This window comes from Silene latifolia, chromosome Y (genome assembly GCF_048544455.1).
Source record: "Silene latifolia isolate original U9 population chromosome Y, ASM4854445v1, whole genome shotgun sequence".
Taxonomy (NCBI): Eukaryota; Viridiplantae; Streptophyta; class Magnoliopsida; order Caryophyllales; family Caryophyllaceae; genus Silene; species Silene latifolia.
In genome coordinates this window covers 443,063,136-443,071,696 of record NC_133538.1, presented here as the reverse complement: position 1 = coordinate 443,071,696, position 8,561 = coordinate 443,063,136, and the positions used below count along the sequence as shown (strand labels likewise).

At 38.2% G+C, this 8,561-nt stretch overlaps 1 non-coding gene across 1 annotated transcript; it reads right to left on the bottom strand.

The window, feature by feature from the left end:
• Positions 1–8,200: 8,200 nt before the first annotated feature.
• LOC141635157 (small nucleolar RNA R71) lies at positions 8,201–8,307 on the bottom strand. The gene has a single exon (XR_012539861.1). It is a non-coding gene; the product is annotated as a small nucleolar RNA R71 (small nucleolar RNA).
• Positions 8,308–8,561: the final 254 nt, after the last annotated feature.

Below are 8,561 nucleotides of genomic sequence, written 5' to 3'. Positions count from 1 at the left end.
GGATATCTCTGAGCTCTTCTAGTTCTTGCGTAACCTTCCCAAAGCCACCAAGTACAAAATCAGTAAGAGTAGTCAGCTGAGATGTAACACCACGAAGACCACCATTATTCGACCCAGCTCCTGCATACCCCTCTCCCTTTACACCTACTAGCTTGTCATCAGACGTCCTCAAGTGCATTTGACTTAACAACCCATCCGTCATGGGGTCATACATAGGGACGCAATACCCATCATCAGGAGACAAGACCCCTTGTTTCCACAAAATATGGGACAACCACATGTCATAAGGAAGCTCCCTCTTCTTTTTAGGCATACCTTTAGCATTTGCTTTAGGAGCAGACTTAGTCTCCTTCTGTACCTCAGCTGCAACTTACCGAATATGAGTAAACATAACAGACACTAAGTTCACAGAGTTGGCCGTCATTAGATAAAACATGAGTAGTAAATCGGAAATAGAGCAATAGCCTCGAGAATGGCGAGGGGTGACAGAGCGACGGATAAAGTTAAAGAGAAAATGATGCGGTCCGTCAAAAATACCAGGAGAAATCTTGGAATTGAAAATAGCAGACGGGTTAAAATAACGCAAGACGGTTAGAGGTCCTATACCATCCATAGGAGGCCAAACATCAGAGTAAGTAACTTCTAGACCTTCATACGGTATTTCAAATAGCGATGCTACTTCAGCAGCACTCACAACAAATGGTTGGCCATTTATCTTAGCCGATAATAAATCACCAGACAAGTTCACAACAACAGATTGATAAAATTGAATTATTTCAGGAACAAATACAATAGAGCGCAAGGTGAACATACCGACCCATTGTTGATGCATGAGAATCTCCAGAAAGAAGGAAAATGTAGGATCAGATTTAAGCCACTCAAGCTGATAGTACCATCCAGGAAGGATAGGATGCTCACATAGACACAAACACTGATCCAGAATAGGCTCCGGCATTCCCGTCGATTTCAAATCAGCAGTGACCCGGTCTTTGTCAATCAGATTAGACATAGAAGCTTTAATGTTCGGACCATCATCCTTTATACCCGAAACATCCGTCACAGGACGCTTGCGCTTCAAATTCCGAGTCTTTCCCTTTGTTTCCGTCTTAGAAATTTTCAGAATCCCTCTCAACTCCTCATCCGAGTCATCAGTCTCATCCTCGTCTTCATAAACCATCTTCTTTTTTCCTTTATCAGACACAATAGGTGTTCTGTCTCGCTTTTCAGCAACCACCGGTTCATTTATAATAATCCCTTTACTAGCACCTTTGCGACTTCTCAGAACCCGCGGGGTAACCGATTTCTTCATGGTGGCACTAGGCGACTCCTCAAACTCCATGACAAGTGGCTCAAGTTCAGTCTCATGCAAGAGCTTGGAATGAGTAGAGATGATGGATGGTGAAGGGGTTTTTGGTGTAGGAACGATTTTGGTGGGTTTGGTGGTTGTCTTAGGTTGGGTTTTGAGTTCGATCGGATTATCGGGTGAGGTATTAGGTGGTGGAGGATTTTTAATTGATTTGGTGTTAGATCGGGTGGCGATGGGTACAGGAGTGGTGGTGACGGTAGGGTTGGGTCTAGTTTTCTTCTTCACCATTGTTGTGGTGGAGAAGCTGAAGAGAGAGAGGTGAGTTGATTTGCGGTTTTAAGGTTGAATTTGATTGTGGATTTTAATTTTGGGAAGAAGGAAGTGACAGCAGATATGGGGTTTTAATTTTGGTTTTATATGGGCTTGGTTAGGTTTTCCGTATAATAGGGCGGGTTCAGGGGTCCATGGGTATATGGATCATATTTTTCCAAAAAAAATTTGCATGATTACGTAAAACAGTAACAACTCATAGAAAGTCAACTTATGACTAGTCTAGATGAAAGAACCGACTAGAGTAAGCAAAATGCACGTCAACTTAAAATCACATGAGTTAAATTCTCAACACATAATCACGACATCTTCAATCTAGTCAATCATCGAGGGATTAATTTTAGGACCAAAGATACTATGAGCTGCTATTCAAAAGACCTAATTCTAATCGGATTTTCTCAAATTGTTCTCGAGCCAACAGTTTAGTAAAAATATCGGACAACTAATCTTCCGTTTTACTAAATTTTAAGCTTATGTTCACTTTTTCTACGTTATCACGAAGAAAATGATGACGAATGTCAATATGTTTTGTCCTGGAGTGCTGAACGTGATTTTTTGAAATATTAATTGCACTAGTGTTATCACAAAGAATAGGAACACAATTAATGATAATACCGTAATCCCGCAGCTATTGTCTTACCCATAAGATTTGAGCACAACATTGGGAAGCAGCGACATATTCACTCTCGGCAGTAGATAGAGCAACCGTATTTTGTTTTTTGGAGGCCCAAGAGATAAGACACGGTCCTACAAACGTAGCCACACCAGAGGTACTCTTTTTCTCAACTGAGCAACCTGCATAATCTGCATCTGAATACCCTATAAGAGTGAAATTGAAATCCATAGGATACCATAGATATAATTCCTGAGTTCCAATCAAATATCTAAGAATACGCTTTACAGCTGTTAAATATGATTCTTTAGAATTTTACTGAAACCGAGCACACAAATACACACTATAAAGAATATCTGGACGACTAGAGGTAAGATATAAGAGTGAACCTATCATACCTCGATACACCTTTTCATCTACACTTTTACCTTTCTCATCTTTATCAAGTTTTAGTGTAGAGCACATAGGTGTAGGAAATGGATTTGTTGTAGTCATACCAAATTTCTTTATCATCTCCTTGATATACTTTCTTTGATGGATCATTATGCCATGTGTGGTTTGCTTTATTTGGAGACCTAAAAAGAATCCTAGCTCGCCCATCATGCTCATTTTGAACTCCGATTGCATAAGATAGGAGAAATATGCACATAAAACATCATTAGTTGCTCCAAAAATGATATCATCTACATAAATTTGAACAACTAATAAGTCCTCTTTCACCGGTTTTAAAAATAGTGTTTTATCAACGGAACCTGTTTGAAATCCATTTTCAAGAAGGAACTTTGATAGTCTATCATACCAGGACATAGGCGCTTGTTTAAGACCAAAAAGTGCCTTATCTAATTTATAAACATGATTAGGAAAATTGCTATCTAAAAAACCGGGAGGTTGTTCAACATATACTTCCTCTTGCAAATAGCCGTTAAGAAATGTGGTCTTAACATCCATTTGAAAGAGTTTGATACCCATATGAGCTGCAAAAGCAATAAGGAGACGAATGGCTTCAAGTATTGCCATGGGTGCAAAGGTTTCATCATAATCGATCCCTTCCTGTTGATTGTATCCTTGCACTACAAGTCTTGCCTTGTTTCTCACAATCACACCTACATCATCTAATTTGTTTCGAAATACCCATTTCGTTCCTATGACGAAACGATCTCTTGGACGTGGTTCCAAATGCCACACCTTGCTTCATTCAAATTGGTTAAGCTCCTCCTGCATAGCAATAACCCAATCAGGATCAGTTAAAGCATCATTAATATTAGAAGGTTCTAATTCAGACAAAAATGAATAATGAGCACAAAAATTTTTCAATGAAGATCTAGTTTTGACTCCCTCATGAATGTTAGTCAAGATGTTGTCCATAGGATGGGAACTTTGATGCTTCCATGGTCGTGGAACAAAGGTTTCTGTTTCTGGTGAATATTAAACATTCCTGTCGTCTGTTCGATTCTGTTCATCATTCACATCTGTATTTATTGACATATTAGAGCTGCTGGAAGCCTGATTTGTATCATTAAATGGTTCACCTGTCTGTTCAGACTCGCCTAAACTTGGTGATTTTCCACTACTAGACAGAGCTGTGTTCTGTTCAGTTCCCCCTGAATTAGTGGACTGTTCTGCACTTGTTTCTTCCAACGACGAGGGCTCCTCCTCTAGTTCAGGTGGATCATCTCTTACAAATCCAATCTCAAAGTCATCATCATCCTGCAATTCAGCGTTAAGCACATTAGTTTCATCAAAAATTACATGTACACTTTCCTCAAAACACATAGTTCTTTTGTTGTAAACTTTATAAGCCTTGCTTTTGTTTGAATATCCAATGAAAACCGCCTCATCGCTTCTTGGATCAAATTTTCCCAAATTGTTCTTGCCATGAACGTAGCATTTTGATCCAAAAAGCAGCGGAAATGTGAAATGTTTGGCTTTCGCCCATATAGAAGCTCATAAGGCGTTTTTCTATGAATATATCTAATAGCAACACGGTTACGAATATAGCAAGCTGTGTTCACAGCTTCGGCCCAAAAGTTTCTTGGCAACTCGCTACAAAGTAACATGGATCTTGTCATGTCTTCCAAAGTTTTATTCATTCTTTCCACTACTCAATTTTGTTACGGTGTCCTAGGAGCCGAAAAATTATGATCCACACCATTTTCCCTGCAAAATGATATAAACGATTCATTATCAAATTCTGTTCCATGGTCGGTTCTAATGGAGTTTAACTTATGGCCAAGTTTGTTTTGAAGCTTTTTAAGTAAAACATGAAATTCTTCGAAAGCTTCACTTTTAGCATGTAAAAATAAGGTCCAAACAAACCGGGAATAGTCATCCACTAGAACATATACATAGAGACTTCCACCTTGACTTCTAATCCTCATTGGACCACACAAATCCATGTAAATTAGTTCTAGAGGTTTAGTGGTGCTAACGAACCTTTTAGATTTGAAAGAGCTTCGGACATGTTTACATCGAGCACAAACATCACAGACTCCTTCAATTTCAAATTTGATAGACGGTAAACCATCCACAAGATTGAGTTTGTAAAGTTTGTTCAATGAATCAAAACTGACATGTCCAAATCTTTTATGCCATAAAATAGGATCGTTTTGCATGACCGTCAAACACTTAATGGTTTCTCTAGGAATACTTCCTAAGTCAGCCACATAAATGTTATTAATTCGCTTACCTGCAAGAACAATTTCGTTAGTACTTTCCTTGATTACGTAACAGAGATTTGCATGAAACTCGACTTTATTTCCTTTGTTACATAATTGGGAAATACTAATTAAATTGTGTCTGAGACCTCTTACAAGCAGCACATCGTCAATGGAATGTGAAAGAGACTTACCAATTTTTCCAATGCCAACTACCTCACCTTTTTTGTTGTCTCCAAATGTCACATTACCACCATCGTAGGTCGATAATGAGAGAAATTGGTGTCTATTACCTGACATATGTCGTGAACATCCACTGTCAAGATACCAACGGCCGACTCCTTTCATATGGCCCTGCAAAAGAGAATTAGTTAGATGATTGTTTGGGTCCCCTCTTATAACGAACGGTATCTAAAACATCTTTTCTAATCCACAATTTTTTAACAACTCTTATGTTTTGATCCAAATGACCTAAGCGTTTTTTACAGGCATTAAATACATGGCTTGTGTGTCCACAAAATTTGCAAAGAGTTACGCTTGCGAAAATTTCTCTCAATGGGTTTAGGTCTCTTAATCTCAGCAGTACTGGCGTCAATCTGTTTTGAACAGTCGGGAGGGGTGTTTACTTTCTGTTCAGGGATCCAGACAGTATGATATTGAGAATCGCTTTGTCTGAAATCAGAACGTGAGTCATAGCCTAATCCAAGTTTATTGTTGTTCTTAGATTGATTGACTACAAAATCAAGGATGGTAGTACTGCCTTCCCATTTAGCAACTATATTTCTCGCATTACTTAAATCAGTTTCAAGATTTTTGACTACTACGAGCAACTTTTTATTCTTATCAAGGAGAGAATTATAGTCATTATTAAGTCTATCAAACTTAGAACAAATTTCAGAATAAGAAGTTGAACTAGTAACATGCATTCTTTTAATCTCATCTAGTTCATTAGTTAAAACATGGATTTTGTTAACAAGAGACTCGTTTTTTTCAGCAGTGAGTTCAGATTGAACAGTCTGGTCGACTGTCTATTTTTTAATGTTCTTCAGATTTCGTTTTAACTTGATAAATGCATATTTTATATATTTTTACCCCCTATATTAGCTCCATTTTACATGTCATTTAGCACTTATCATAGTGTTTTGAGCTAATATTTGTTATTCTAGTTGCAATTGCTTGTTTCCACATGTTTTGTAGGAGTTTAAGCTTTTAGGAGCCAAAATCCAACAAAAATGCAAGCTAGAGTGCAATGGCTAAGCAAGACCAAGTATTAGACTAGCATGAAGTATTTGCATGGGTTTTGCATGGAGAAATTGATGGATTAATGTGTGTAATAAAAATATTGTCAACAATCAAAGTCAAGCCCAAATTCAAGTCCAAGTCTAGGTGGAAAGCATAAGATTACAACATGCCTAGGATGCTAAGGATTAAGGTCTTAACCGGGTGATTAATCGCTCAATTAATCACCAACATAGGATTCTCCAAGCAATTAAGTGAGGAATTAAGAGAATTAATCCGGATAACCAGGCCCCCGATCGGGGTTGGCTATTTCTAGGTTGTTTACGTTTCATTTCCCTCCCCTATATAAAGAGGAGGCACTTCATAGCTGATCTCATCTCATTCTCACGTCTTATATACTTTATAATAGCCTTAAGCATAATTCTCTCAATAGTTTTCATATTTGTTTTCAATATTGTGAAGCATTTGGTTATTAAACACTTGGTTATTTATATATTCAAGCATTTGGTTCTACTCTATTCTTTGCAATACAAGTTCATGTCCATTACGGTATTTCTATTTCTAGTTTGCTAATTTACGTTTTCATTATAGTATTCACATAGTTTTCATCATTAGTCCTTTTATACCACATAGTTTAATTCTATATTATATGCTTTACTATTTAATTTACATCATTTCCATTAGCATGTTTAACATTTCTCTTAATAAATTTTGTAGTTTACACTTTAATATGAGTAGCTAAATTCCTTAGTCTAGGGGCTAGGGAAGCCATGCAAAATCAAATATATAAAATGTTAAATTAGGTTGATATAATATTTTCTAATTGTTTCTATCACATGTTTTCATCTTCACGTTTAATCTATGTTTAAAGGCCTTATTCATTGGTTAAGTTTGTTCATTCATTCTAAAAGCCGAGAGGCATGGAATTGAATTAGACTAAGCATGTGTAGTAGGACGACCTAGTCATGGACGAGAGTTTCTCTAGGACCCGGTCTATGGTTGACACTAATACCGTAAGGTGGGTGTCTCTAAGCCTAAACAATTGACAATGTTATTATTACCGAGTTTATCATGATCATATATTTACCTTTGCATCTGTGACCCGACTCCCCTAGACTCCCTTTTATCATATAGTTTTCATATTAATATTTGTTAGTCATCAACCAAACAACAAACAAACCCAAAACGAAATCGACCTTGATAAGAATCTTTCCATAGCATTTCATAACGCAATTCCCGTCTCCTTGTGTTCGACTCCTATTCCTACATTAATTTGTGTCTAGGGTAATTATCTTTTCATAGGTACACGATAAGCCTATCAAATTTTGGCGCCGTTGCCGGGGAGCACGGTTTTATTGCGTTTTGAATTGTCGATTTTTATCTTGTTTTCTTTTGTCTTATGGAACACTTGTGCCTTGAGACCGTTACTTTTGATTTTCTAGAAATTGTTGTCGTATGCCTAGGTCCTCTCGTAGTGGGGAATTACTTTCACCGGATTTCGATCCCGAGAAAACCTTTAGGAGAAGACGATGTTTTTGGAAAGAAGTGAAAGAAGCCGCTTCTCCCGCACAACTTGAAAGTGCTAGAAAGTCTTACTTGGACAATCTAATAATTATTGAAGAGGAGGAGGTTTCAAGTTCATCATCTCCACCACCACCACCACCACCACCATCTTCTACTAAAAAGATGGTGAAACTTTCCGATCACACAAAGCCCACTGCGGCCATGCTTCCGGCCGGTATCACAACTACTCAAATTACAGCGCCGGACTTCGAGATCAAACCGGCTTTCATTAGACTTGTGAAGAGGAAGCAATTTGGGTGAAGTCCTTTGGAGGATCCCAATTTGCATGTGCAAAATTTCTGCGATTATTGCTCCATGATCCGTCAAACGGGCGTCACTCAAGCCCAAATAAGGGAAATATTTTTCCCTTTCTCTTTGAAAGACAAGGTCAAGCTTTGGATCAATAGTCTTGACCACACCGCCATGGGAATCACCAATTGGGAAACATTGGCTCTTGCTTTCTATCAAAAGTTTTTTCCACCGGAGAAAACTCAAACTTTGAGGAGCCAAATCACCGGATTCTGTTAACAAGCTCTTGAGAGCTTATATGAAGCTTGGGAGAGGTAAAAAGGGCTACAAAGGCAATGCCCACATCATGGGCTAGATTATTGGTTTCTAGCTATAACATTCTACAATGGATGTTGTGCCGAGTCCCGAAGGATTCTTGATTTCGCCAACAATGGGCGGTTTGATCAAATTGACACCGATATTGCTCATGCCACGATCGAATCTACGGCGGTCCATAATGCACAATATGTTAATTCCCGAAGTGTGCCACTCAAAGGTAAAGAAGAATCCTCCGACAACTCCGTCTTGCTAGCTCAAATTGCCTTACTCCAACAACAATTGGCGGAAA